This window comes from Sebastes fasciatus, chromosome 13 (genome assembly GCF_043250625.1).
Source record: "Sebastes fasciatus isolate fSebFas1 chromosome 13, fSebFas1.pri, whole genome shotgun sequence".
In the NCBI taxonomy this organism is placed as follows: domain Eukaryota; kingdom Metazoa; phylum Chordata; class Actinopteri; order Perciformes; family Sebastidae; genus Sebastes; species Sebastes fasciatus.
Window position 1 is genome coordinate 3,909,136 of NC_133807.1, and position 14,520 is coordinate 3,923,655.

The window sequence follows — 14,520 nt, forward strand, 5'->3', positions numbered from 1 at the left end:
TTTTCTCTGTTCTGCTGTTGAATACTCCCACTATGGATGGCCTGCATTTAACTATCACATGGATGATACTGTATGTAATAATATGTATGTTTTGTATGCGGTTTAGATAATTCTCTCTTAGGGATTTGTATTACTCCTCCCCGGGTGTAAAAGTGTGTGTGTGTGAGTGTGCGAGTGCGTGAACTTTCGGGTTTGGTTGCGGGTTTTGATTTTTGTTTGATGTATGTGTTGTCGTTAAAATTTGTCAATAAAAATAATATTACAAAAAAAAAAAAGATACATTATATACTGTAGCTGTTTTTCCCCTTTCTTTTACATTATTTTACTGATTTGTTTTAATGCACTATTTAGGTTGTATTTTTTACATACATTTTAATAAACATAATTTTTTGCCTAAATGAATAGACTTAGCAGGTTACAGACATAGGAATAGTCACACTAAATACAATTAAAGGCACTTGTTAAGAAAAAGGCTATAATTAAGGCTATAAGGCCCAAAATTTCCATCTATAGCTGGCTACAAGCACAGAATGCAAACCATAACAACATGTGAGTGAAGAACAGAGCTAATTCACTGATTTTCCAATCATGTACAATGTGTTAGAAAACAAAAATCTACAGCTTATCTTATTGCACTTTACTTTTTATTTTCATATGAAGTTGAAAACTGCACATGCAGAATAATTGCATGCTAGCGCCAACAAAAACCTGACACGGATAACAAACCAAATTTCAGAAGAAATATAATTTCTGAAGACATCTGTCAATCTTACTAACCTTACTTTGTGGAACACTTACAGACAGTTGAGCTACATCATAGAATTAAAACAAAACTCTCAAATGATATATTGCCTTATATCATATAACGTGAATATACTGAATATATTGCTGAGCCTTAAGGCATATCAGTGGTACAAATTTGAAAATAAATTAACATTAAATAAAAAATAATTTGTCTATATAATAATGAGCACCAACACCACCAGACATGTGACATCATGTCCAAGTATGATTATTCAGGCTCTAACAAGAAACATGGATAAGTGTGGAAGTCCAAGTATTGGGCGATAATGGGGGAGTGAGTTAGTGAATGACTTATGGCCCACTCAAAGACACCAGTTCTCTCAATCCAGCCTTGGTAGCCCGCTGACTGTGTGAGAGAGAAATATATGAGTTCCAAATTAACTTTCATTGTAACTTCTCACATACAAAATCAGCGTGTTTACCCCTCATTTCCTCTTATCATGTATGTAATGTAAACTTACCATTTTAAATGTAGTCCCACTCAAAGTCCATGAGTCTCCTCAACAGAGTGGATACATGTGGATATACGGTTGTAGTCTTGTCTTGTTGTTTGTGAATTTGCCAGTTTTCTTTGATGAGACTTTGCCCTGTCCATCCTTGGTGCCTCCCTCAGGGTTTATTCCTACGGTGCACCTGAAAAATGATAGTGTTTCTTCAGGCACTGTGTAAAAATCAAGTTGTGTGAATCACTTAGATTAATGCCACAATAAAAATACAGGTTTCAAGTATCTAACCTTGAGATTAATTTGAGCGTGCAGGTGTAGAAGGTGGAAAATAATGCAGCAAGCCCCATCAAGAAGGTGGGCTGGATCCCCTCAATATGAAGTGGCCCTCAAGGCTGACCATCCAGCGCCAAATATAGCTTCCTGCTGTTTCACCTGAAACTTAGAAAGAATTTTCCTCAGTCAACTTCATGGATTTTTAGTCAATGTTGGAAATGAAATGAAACCGTTTTTTGATCAATTATGAATATTCTGACCATCTGTTTCTATAGAACATGTGGTTTTCAGATATCATTCAAAAACACTAGTTAGCTAGTAAATTAACCTTGCCTTCAATTTTGTATCTGCTCTGCTGAATTACCACCCAATAACCAACATGCACTGAAGTCTTAATGTTACTTCAAATGTTGAAGGGACTTCCATATACTGTAAAATGTATCCACCGTCAAGGCTATCGTTATGCATGAATTCACTGGCAAAATACATGTGTCAGCACATTAACTTAGATATTAACTTGAATACATAGAAATTAAAATGAGCTCCTTGTGTTGTCCGATTAATATGCAATCATCTGTGAAATTCTAGCTAGCTGTTGAATCCCTCTATCATGACATACACATATTCAGTAATGCAAACTAACTGGAAACATCACTGATAGACTTTGCACAGATTTATTAATTAAATAAAATTGCTACTCACCAAATAATCTGTAAAATGGGGATGGATGAAGGAAAGAACGGATGCAGCCTCACATGTGCAGATTAGGTGAAATTGCTCTTCCCAGAATTAAAAAAATACTGCATGAAACTGTTACTCATGATACTTTAGACAGTTGATCAGCAGTGAAGTGCTGTTTTTTAAGAATGCATTAAAGTTCGGTTAAAAAAACGGCCAGTGAGTGTAATTTAACATATTTTCTTTTGTATTAACAGTAAAGCACTGTTTTTAGCAATAACAGGTTAATACTGTTGAAATTCTGCTGTAAATTAACAGCAATTGTTTACAGTGTACTTTTCTGTGTCCACAAGGCACCAAAAGTTTGGTGCAGACTGATGGGTTTTGAGGTGGAGGTCATTTTGCAACGTTACGATTTCAATCTCCACCTTTCCAGCATCCAAGTTGAACATAGCACTTAGTTGCTCAGCAATGCATGTCATGTCCACTTGCATGAAAGGATTTGAAACGAATGACACACATGGCTCAAGTTGATCTAAGTCACAAAACCTGTTCTCAAACTGTTGCCCTAGTCTGTTTATGACTTGAGAGTACTTTTCTACAGCTTTGTCAAAAGCCCCAGATGCAGAAGCATTGTCAAGCGTTTACAGCGCTTATCATGTCAGCGACAGTTTTACCTTTCACAGTTCAAATGGTTCAGTTTCCCAGTGATGTCCGTTAAAAATGCAAGGTCAAGTATCCACTCAGTGTCCTCGAGCAGCGAGGCGTCTTCCCCCTTGGATTGCATGAACTCTTTGATTTCGCCCAAAAGTGACAAAAAACGCTGCAAAATTCGTCCCCTGCTGAGCCATCGGATTTCTGTGTTTAGTAACAGGTCACCATATTCAGCTGACAGCTCCTCCAATAGCATCTTGAATGTCCTGTGTTGTTTGGCTTTGGAGCGGATGCCATTTATGATCTTCACGACAGGACTTTTGCACATAGCGCCTGCTGGTGAATGATGCAGTGGTAATGTAGAAATTTTGGGAAGTCTGAGTCACCCATAGCAGGTATCGAGTGACGGCGGGATGGTCTGGTTTGGTTTACCTGCTAATTTTGCAGACATGCAGGTGCAACAATGGTTTACAACATCAGACTTTAAACCTGGCCAGAAGAAATGTCTCAAAATGAGATTGTAGGTTTTATTAACACCCAAATGCCCAGCCCGGCTTTCGTGTGCCAGAGTTAACACATGCTCACGATAAATGGTAGGAACGTCAATTTGGTGAATGACATTCCAATCCAACCCGGCAGTTATCGTCGGAGACCATTTAAGCATGAGAATGTCATTTTATTTTTTTAGTAATTGGAGGAACATTGCAAGGCATATAAATTACAGAGCAAATAAGCAGTCTTCTATTTTCCCCTCCCATCCCCGACAATAAAGGAAATAACCAATATAACACTAATGGTTATAAAGTGTTGGACACACTGCCCGCATGAGACGCGCGTGCCGGCTGCCTGGTGTGTTGTTTTTTATTTCGGCGTCCATGTTAACAGGTTAGAATGGACACACTGCCCGCATGAGACGCGCGTCTATTTTATAGAATAGCTATTTTACACGCGAGCCGCTCGCGTCTCGGCTGCGTGTCCCAGCAGCAACAGACAGTGAAGGTGATCTATTGACAGTATATGGACATCATATCAGCTACATAATACAGTTTACATGTCTAGACATCTGTAGAATATGTCACAGACAGTGAAAGTGATCTATTGACTGTATATTAACTTCATACCAGCAAGACTTTACTACAGTTCGAGGTCTATCTGTAGAATATGTTACGGAGATGAAAAAAAGTAGAGTTAAGTAAACTTGTTTTTAAATCAACACTTCCTGCTTTCATTTCAAAATAAAAGCCCTCAGGCGTTTTTTTCTATAGACAGAATCCCTTCATTTGTTAACACAAGGCTTTTATTCTGAAATATGAGCAGTCAGTGCTGTGGAACACGCAGTCACTTTGAGAGCTCCAAGAATTGATAAAGTTTGGGGTTTAAATCAACACTTCCTCCAATAATCACCAAGTGTGCTTTGGTCCAACTCAACTGTAATTTCACAGAGTTTAATGTGAAAAAACGCTGAATCTACAATTGTCGAACCCCCCTTTCTCTCTCTGTCGGAGAGGAAGAAGGCGGGGTCATGCGTCATCAACGCGTCATCAGTTACACTGCTCATGTGTTATACCCAGAGGTCTTAATGTTGTTGTTGATCGGACAGCTTAAAAAATTCCTGAATCCGGACCATGATCCGGATCGCAACCAAAATCTAATGGATTGTTCATCGTGCCACACCCCACCCTTCCAAAAAAAGTCATTAAAATCCTTCGCAGACTTTTGTACTGTGTTAGGAGAAGAAAGATGGAAGGGCAGGGGAGGAATAATGATATTTACAAACAGCTTCATAATAACATCTAATTTATAAATGATTAATAATAACATGATTATATTACACCACCACCCCTTCCCTATCAGGACCCAACTGACTCTCTGCACTATACAGACTGCACACAGAAGCGGACATACATTATTGATAACACACTTAGGCGTAAAGTGATTAATGCAGTAATGAATGTAGCCCAGAGCTGATTAACAATTCCATTTAGATGAGTGCAGAGCTAAAGCGGACAGTTTCATTACTCTCAAAGAGAAAATGGCTCAATAGTCAACTGAATTGCAGTAGAGTTTTTAGGCAAGTGGACAATCATTAAATCTGCGCTCATTGACTTTTACTGTGATTTTCACAAGGGATTAATCAGTGTTTGTTACAACGGCATACAGGGCCATCTTCAAAGTCCGGATGCTTATTGTAATCTGGTGATTCTGGGGCTAAAATCGCGATCATTTCCTTATTGCTAAATCTGATTGCAAAGTATAATTTAATGAGGTCATCCACTGCATTATACACAGCAAGCAGCGATGTCTGAGGTTGATCCAACCTTGCAAACTGAAGCAATGTGGTTCCATGACAAAAAAAAACACTAATTTTCTGAGGTGTTTTTTTTCGTAAATTTGCAAGTTTTAGAATTTGTGACCAAGAGAATATTCAAGTTTTTTCCTCACAATATTATACCCCTCCCCCGGCTCTGTAATTATTTTCTTTTTCACCCACATTGGCCCTAATATGCCGTCGTAGTTTGTGCAAAATCTGTTTCTCTTTTCCAACTGATATTTGATATGTGAGTCCAACTGAAATGAAATTGCATGTTTCTTTCTTCTGCTACAGCACACATTTCTGCTCTGTAAATTACAGGTTAGTTTTGTTGCTCTCCGTTGAGATGAAAATCAGTACCCATAAAAAAAAAGAGTTATTTTTTCCTTTTAGGTTCATGAACTCCTGTCACTGTTCCATCATTGGCTGAAGGTGACACTGACAGCCTGAGGCCATATACAGTATATTAGAGAGCTGAACACAGAAAAGAAGCCCCTGTTGTTTTATCCATAGACCACCATTATGGGCTCGCGCTGTGGGACTCGCAATGCAGAAGCAAACCAGGAAGAGAGAAATACCCTTTTGGCAACTGTGCTCGGTCATCAAATTTCATTCGAAGTCCAGCATCCAGCTCTCATAGTTCTCATTCATGCCTGAGACAAAACACAAATAGAGCCTGAATCAGAGCATACTAGCTAAACTGTAGTTAATGTCTCCTTATCTACAAATATGAACTTGTCAAGAGCTACCGCACAAACATCCATTTGGGTAACCTAGAATACGGTGACCAAATGTCCCGGTTTGTCCCGGACTGTCCTGGTTTCAAACTGACGTGTCCCGAGTCCCGACACACATCTGTAAAACACTCAAATGTCACTAATAAATTGTCCCGGTTTTCACCACAATTAAAATAATAATATTATACTTACATAGACGTTTATCATGTTCCACTCATTCATTAATTTGTGCGCATGAGATAATATACAGAGAGCCAGCACAGCGCACCGCTGCAGTCTCTATAGAGAGTGATGCCGCGCGCTGTTGAGCCACAATTACACACGGACGCGAAAGATCCTGATTTCATCAAGTGTATTTTTTAACCACAGAACCCGCCGTGCTTTACGTGCACATCAGACGTGTCATTTTAATTAATTATTCTACACAGTTCCTTCTGCACATCAACAGGCATTTCGCTCCTCTTATAACTCCCTCAGGGACCGTCCGTTCCTGTCAGTCTTTCACTCGGTGTCTCCATACTGGACAAAATGTCGTCCGAGCTCCACAATTTTAATTATAATAGCCTGAGACAAAACAAGTTGAAAATAATGTACGTAGTCCCAGACAACAATACATTTCCCCTGAGGGAAACTCCCAAACTGTCAGGCGGGGGGACAGCCATGTGATTAAAGGGGGAGAGAGTAGTGAATGTGATAAGTCATGATGTCACAGCCTCTAATGCACTGCGCTCCTCAGGTGAATAAACAGGCAGACAAGAGCGTTTGTCTGCCTCGCGGCATGGAAAGGGCCTCTGTGCTCTACTGCATCCCGTCGGAACAACTGTATTTTATTAAAATATATCTTTATCTTTTATAACCTACTCCGGGTAGGGAATGAGTCCTTACCCCAAGTGAAGGAGTTTAAGTATCTCGGGGTCTTGTTCGCGAGTGAGGGGACGATGGAACGTGAGATTGGTCGGAGAATCGGAGCAGCAGGGGCGGTATTGCATTCGCTTTACCGCACCGTTGTGACGAAAAGAGAGCTGAGCCGGAAGGCAAAGCTCTCGATCTACCGGTCAATCTTCGTTCCTACTCTCACCTATGGTCATGAGGGTTGGGTCATGACTGAAAGAACGAGGTCGCGGGTGCAAGCGGCCGAAATGGGTTTCCTCAGGAGGGTGGCTGGCGTCTCCCTTAGAGATAGGGTAAGAAGCTCAGTCATCCGTGAGGGACTCGGAGTAGAGTCCTTGCTCCTTTGCGTCGAAAGGAGCCAGTTGAGGTGGTTCGGGCATCTAGCACGGATGCCTCCTGGGCGCCTCCCTTGGGAGGTGTTCCAGGCACGACCAGCTGGGAGGAGACCACGGGGAAGACCCAGGACTAGGTGGAGAGATTATATCTCTACTCTGGCCTGGGAACGCCTCGGGATCCCCCAGTCAGAGCTGGTTAATGTGGCCCGGGAAAGGGAAGTTTGGGGTCCCCTGCTGGAGCTGTTGCCCCCGCGACCCGACCCCGGATAAGCGGTTGAAGATGGATGGATGGATGGATCTTTATCTAGAAGTTACATAATGTACAGACTATCTGACTAGGCACAGGAAGTGCATTATTATCATACTGTCGGAGATGTGTCTGTGTTTTTGTTCCGCTGCTTTGCGCGGAGCTGACACCCGCCCGACTGTCTCTCTCTCCTCCCAGGCTCTCTGAAGCTCTGTACCCCCGCTGTTGCCTTGCAAAGACAGCGGTGCCGATGGACCCCCAGTACAATAACCTTATATTTTGATGTTATAAAAAATGTTAATAAGATGTACCCAAATTCACGAATATGTGGGATATTACTACTGACATTCATGTAATATTATGTCACAACGGCTGCTGTATCAGCCGTGTGTTTACTACGTATTTATTTGCATATAGAGCGGGGAAGTGAGATCGGATCACAAGTGGCCACTGGAGACGCATGTGGAGACGCATTCTAATACCAGGTGTGAACAGAAGTACTTAAAGCTGTCCACTTGTGATCCTATCACTGAGGACGCATGTTAATACCAGGTCTGAACAGAGCCTTTTGATATTGTGTGTTTGTGCACATATGCACCAGAACAGACTTTCAGAGCAACAACAACAGGCCCCATCCTGCTCTGTGAGTTTTGAAGAGAGACCATAAAAGGGCATCCTGCCAGTGGGGCTGCTGTGAATTTAAATGAACTAATTACTCTCGACAACATTTGCGCGGTCATGGCCCAAGGGCTCCTAAACTTTTGCAGCCTGGGAGCAAACTGCTTAAATTCAGTATCGACATTGGGCCCAGGCTCATTAAAACATACCAGGACGAGGCGTCCTGCGGGATGAGCAGGGCAATGTGCCTACAATGGATTTCTTGCTCAGTGGGTTTTAGTGATGGGATTCATGGTGCTTGTCACACTTTGGTAATTGAATAAAGTAATTTTAAATTTTTTTTGCAAGAAAATAATGTAATGCTTTATTGACACCCACAGGGAAATTTTCTTTGCACTTGTCCACAAGGAGGTCAGAGCTCAGCAACAGATCTGACTCAGCACTCTGCTCAGAGACACTTGTTTCACACTTGGTCCCTTTCAGCCCTCCAAATGAACTCAGAGCGATGAGTCAGCATTTTTTGCACATTATGTGAACACTCCAAAAGGACTCAGACCTCTCTGAAACAGTTCGGTATGATTCAAGTCCGCGTTGCGGTTCGCTTAACCTGCGCATTGTGAACACGAAGCGCTCCAGGCTCGCTTTGCCTTTAGCCCTCTAGAGTTGCCGTAGACAGATCACACGCGCATTGTGCACTGCGACCATGGAGAGTTGCTCAGTGGCGAATGAAGCCTAAATGGCTCGACTTCCGTCCGGAAAAGTACCCGGATCTTGGCGGTTCTTGGGCACATCCCTCAGAAATATGCCAGGGCAGTCAAACTTAATGCGAGGATGCCTTACACTCTCTCCACCCAAATCCCTGACAAATTTTGGCCATCTCTCTGTTCACCCACATTCTGGTCTTGTTAAGTTTCCCCGGATCTGCTTTCCTCCAGTGACATCGCTCATTGATAGATGACAGGTTGATCTTCATCTCTGGGCAGTTGTCATGGATTCGCAGCAGGTCCTGCTTCATCGCTGCGACATGCTCCACACCTTTAATGCTGCCGAGGTCGTTGCCGCCGCAGTGGATGAGCAGGACATCTGGGATTGTTCTTCCTCTCAAAGATTGATGAAAAAAAGGAAGAAGGTTCCTCCATGTCATACAAACAAACAATAAGATGTTGTGTAAAGTAATCAACAGAAATTCTGTTTTCTTATCCTCCACTATGACCCCAAATGTAATATAGCCTACCAACATTGACACCACACTGCTGGAGGCCCAGGCCGTACTGCTGGGTTCGCTGAAGGGAAGGGAGGCATGGGAGAACCAGAACCAGGACTGAGACTGAGGGGGACTGTCACACCCTGCTGCAGTAAAATGAGAGGTTTTCTAAAGGGAGTCTGGCATCTGCAGATCTTCACGAAACAAAGCGGTGGTGCTCATGGAAACATTACAGCTTTTGTCCACAGGGGCCGCCAAAATCAACACACAAAATTCAAAATGTAAGTATTTCTTTAAGTATGAAATATTCATGACAACTTAAGCAACAATCAGAATTAAAGTTATTAAAAAAATCCCTGTTTATTGTTTATTAAAACAGTAAATGCCCCATTTTGGTATTGGTATTCAGGAATTCTTAACTAAAAGGCAAGTACACAATCAGGTTTAACTAAAGCCAACACCCACATAGCTATGAGCGTAGCATAGCGTTAACATTACAAAGCAACTGTGACCTAAAAACAAAAATGTTGCCCTCTCTCTAGGTTCCATGGTGGAGAGGAGGTCGTGTTGCTCTGGCTCTATCTGTTTGGCGACGCCAGGAAGCTGCTTGACATCCTCCTGGATCCACCTTCTCACATATGTTCACATTATACGTATTATTTTTTTGTCATATGGATTGTCTATGTTGTATTTTCACTATGCTGTTACTCTGTACACACACAGAAAAATTAAAATTTTTGTTTCCATTTCTTTCAAACTTTTGTGTTCTTAATTGTGTCCCTGTTAAACCAATGATGATGAATGAAATGAAATGAAAGCTCCTCCAGCTGGCATGAACTGTCTTATTTTCTTCACACAGGCTTTTTTTTTTGCGTCACAGTGTCGTGGCTGACAGTAGTCTGGTTGGAGGTACTGCTAGTGAGTCCACTTCTCCTTCTGGATGCTCTCTGGGAGCCCAGCTTGACTTTATGAAAAGTTGTCACAGTTCATTAACCTGCCAAAGAGCTCCGAAACTTTACTGCGGGATGATGTAGAACTTTGGTCGGGTTTGATGACAGGCACATCAACTACTGAGCACCACACAGTGTTAAAGGCTTTGTTGTCGTGTGTCTTCTGTGAAGTTCTATCAGTGTCCCATGGAGATACTGATGCTTTATTGTGATTGTTCCAGTGTTTCTGAACTGATTCATAAGGCTGGGTACTGTCATATGAATTCACTTGTTACTATGCTCCATGTATGCTCTTAGCAAGGTAATTCATTTATAACTGATTTGATTTTCAGCTCCTTTTAGCAGCTTATAAGAACATTTGCTCTTGTGTTCAGGGAGTTCAGTGATAAACACCTTTTCCTGGCTTCTCTAGAAACAGATGTTGAGCTCCAGTAATGATCCCAACTAAAGTGACCTGAGCCTCTAGCTCCCTACTTGTTACCCTAATCATGTCTGTCAAAAAAACCTGGGAAAACATGTTTAAATGTTTGTTCTAACTAGGGATGCTAATTTTGAAAAAGGTTCTTAACCGATAACCGACCCTCGTTAACCGGTTATTAACCGTTAACTGACAGGATTAGTGCCTCGCATGCAGCAGTGTACCAGCTGCAGTGTATGAGGACAACAGACAACTGAGACTCCAGTTCACCGTCTGGGAGCATTAATTTAGCAGGCAGCCACTTTCCCAGTAAAAGTCTCCACCGCACATTTAGTTTAGTTTAGCAGGTTGTCAGCTGTGTGTCTGCCCGGCGTAACAACACTCTGTCTGCCCGGATTAATGATAGCGATTGACCGACAAATAGTGTGTGTGTTTGTGCTACGTTAGCATCTGTAGCTCTGCTGGTGGCTTCGTGCTCCCCGTAGTCACACACATACAGTCTGTCAGCGCGACGTAACTTCAGCGAGTTTCCGACAGACCGTGTGTGTGTGTGGCGTTCTAGCTGTGAACGTAGCTGTAGCAGACAGTGTGTGTACAGTTTATTTGTCGGTGAATAAATGCTACGAGGCTACATCTCCTTCGCTCAAGCGAGCTCAAGACCCGAGCCGACTTCCTGTATCTGTAACTCCGGCTCAGACTCTCTTAAGGTGGACCAGCCCTTCCCCTTAGAGTGACGAGTTTTTTAAAATGCTTAATGTCGGTTAACGGTTAAACGGTTAATTATTAACATCCCTAGTTCTAACACTTTAAACAACCTTTATGTTTTCCTGACATGCAGCCTCGTGGTCATGTAGATAATGACTGTTCGTAGTCAGAAGCAGAAGAAACATGCCACTGTTATAGACCCACCCAACCTCTCAGGGAAAGGGTTGAGGTGGGTGGTTGTGCTTAGAAAGTGTCTGACTGACTCTGGACATCCCGTCTCGTCAGTGGCACTTCTTTTTAGCCATTGCCATGGACCTTAAACGAGAAGCTTTAGTTAACCACCTGAGACCTGCGATCTCGACTCACTTCACTGTCCTTCAGAGGCTCTAGAAGGTTCAGTTTTAGGGCTAGAGTGAAGCTACAGATATCATATGAAACTAGAAAAACTGAATCTAGTGGTACCAATCATGCTAGGTTGTCAGGGAGGAGGCTAAATAACGATCCAGAATTTGGATACATTTTAGCGAGGAAAAACTGGCATGGCCATTTCAAAGGGGTCTATTGACCTCTGACCTCAAGATATGTGAATGAAAATGGGTTCTATGGGTACCCACGAGTCTCCCCTTTACAGACATGCCCACTTTATGATAATCACATGCAGTTTGGGGCAAAAACCATGCAGTTTTTTTTCATGCAGTATAAAAGTGTTATATTCTCCTATTCTGAAATGGTACAATTGAATATTTCTGCTTACTGGGGTCCCTAAACAGTCTTGGAATTACATCAATTGGGTATCACTGTAAAGCTGAGACTCTTGTGGATCCAATGAGCCCAACTGTATTCATGTGTGATGATGTTAGCATTAATTGACTTAGGGCATTCAGAGTATGGATGGCTTTCCTAGCTAGATTGACAATAAGGGTGTTTCTGAGCAGTTAACACAACAGAAGTGCTCGCCATCCAATCGCTGAAAAATGCAATTCCTGCAGAAATCTCAAAATGTCAAACGTTTTTGATACCAAATCACAGCATGGCATTTTCTATGGTGTTCCTCAAGGTCTTGCTGATTTAATGTGGTATTTTGGAGGGATTATTGATCATTTTTTATCAATTATCGAGAGAATTTAGCACCAAATCTATGTAACAAATGGTATCAAACCAAAAATTGCTGCAACAACTTAGGAGACATAACAGAGCATGGGGATGACCATCATATACTTCTATCATAATGTTCTAAGCCCTCATACACTTTTACAATTAATTTTAACTAATTAATCAATTAATTAATCAATCTTTGTTTCTGATTTATGACTAGAACAACTGGACACACAGTGCTGAGCAGAATCTCACATTAATCTTCAGCTTCCCAGCTTTCAGATGATGTACACCACTTCTATGTGACATGTGCGGTTGACCTGCTATCTCCCCCTAAAGACCCCTGTACCCCCCTAAAAAAAGACAAGAACGGGTCTATTGTGGTTCTCAGAGGGTTAACTAACTAATCATTTGTAATGGTGTTAGAAGTCACTGACAAATTATGTTGCCTGCCGATAGTGGAACCAGATAACAAAACACTCATATTGGTCCTTCTGGAGGGCAATGACAAATGACCAGTTTTGGCATAATCAAGTAATCAAGTTGAAATAACTGTTGCTGAAACTATATCCTGACAGCAGCACGAGACAGAAAATCTGTGAAAAAATCAGGTTACTCTGCCACCTCCTAGAGCTCCTAATGGCATTAGCGAGATTCCACCACACCTGAAGGAAATCAACCAATCAGGGCCGAGGAGTCTCGAACGCAATCACTGCCGGTGAAACACAAACTCCGATCAAACGGTCAAACTAGGCAGCGCTGATCAAATATGAATCAATATTCTGTTACGTAAATGCCTATTTCTCTCCTCAGATGTTGTCAGAATCATCTTGTAGTGTACTGTTTAGCTTTAAAAGGAGAGTGTGTGACACGGCAGCGATGTTGAAAACAGTCAAGCCAAAACCAAGCACCGCCCACCGGCCGGAGCAAACTAAAATATGTTACCAACTGTAGCTTCAATAGAAAGAATAATCAACAGATTAATTAATTAACTAGAATGGCACTCGGAGAGCGCGGACCACCCCCTCCCCTCTCCGTTCAGCTTGCACCATCATCCACGTGTATTTTTGTTTATGTTGAGATCAGCTGTTAAAAACACAGGAAATGTTAAACTGCACATAAAGAGCTGACTTACTGTGTGGTCTTTTATTCAACATATTTTATTGAAGTGTTACACCTGACCGTGTTTTTGCAGAGTAGAGAGTTGGTTATCTCCATGCACAACAAATCTCTTAAAGTGTCAGTAGGCAGTATATATTTTGGCATCATTTGGCAAAAATTCCATAATAACCTTTCATCATATTGTAATTCAAGTGTTCTGAGAGATAACTACACTTCTGCTCCTCCTCATGGTTCTGTTTTCAGGCTTTAGAAAATCTAGCCCGTGACGGGAGACTTTGATCAATCACAGGTCATTTCAGAGAGAGAGCGTTCCTATTGGCTGTGCTCCGGTCATGTGACCGGAACTTGGCATTCCTTCAACAGATTTCACAATTGCGGCGGCCTCACAAACTTTCTCATTTTACAGCTAAACCGTGCACTACAAGATGATTCTGGGAACATTTGAGGTGAGAAATAGGCATTAATGTAACAGAATATTGATTCATATTTGATCAGCGCTGCCTAGTTTGACCGAAATCTTGCAGATGTCGTTAGGAGCACCGGAGGACACAGAGGCACATGATTTTTTTCAGGTTACCTGTTTCATGTACTACTGTCAAAAAAATATATTTTTTTAATCATATTTGCTCCAATCTCACCTACTGCAGCTTTAAGGGATCTAGCAGGTTAGCTATGTCAACGTAGTGGTCTCATTGAAATGAATGAGCGGGCTGTGTTTTATCAATGTCAGTCTACACATGGCCTTGGTTTAACTACATGTGCCTTAACTTCAAATCATTCTTTGCTGGCATGGTGGACTGCAGTTTCTCCAAGGAGCAAAAGAACCACTTGAAGCGCTCTTAGAAGAAGAAGCCACAAAAAAGTCACCCAACAATGTGCCTTTTCATGCATTAGAAGAAATGTGCCAGAGGAGCGAGAGTGCTTACTGTTGTCACTTTGTTTCTTTGCCTGCAGCGAATGTCCACCCAGCCCTGAAAATAAGCTACTTTGGTTTTGGACACGAAGGCCTTGAAGAGAGTTTACCACAACTTT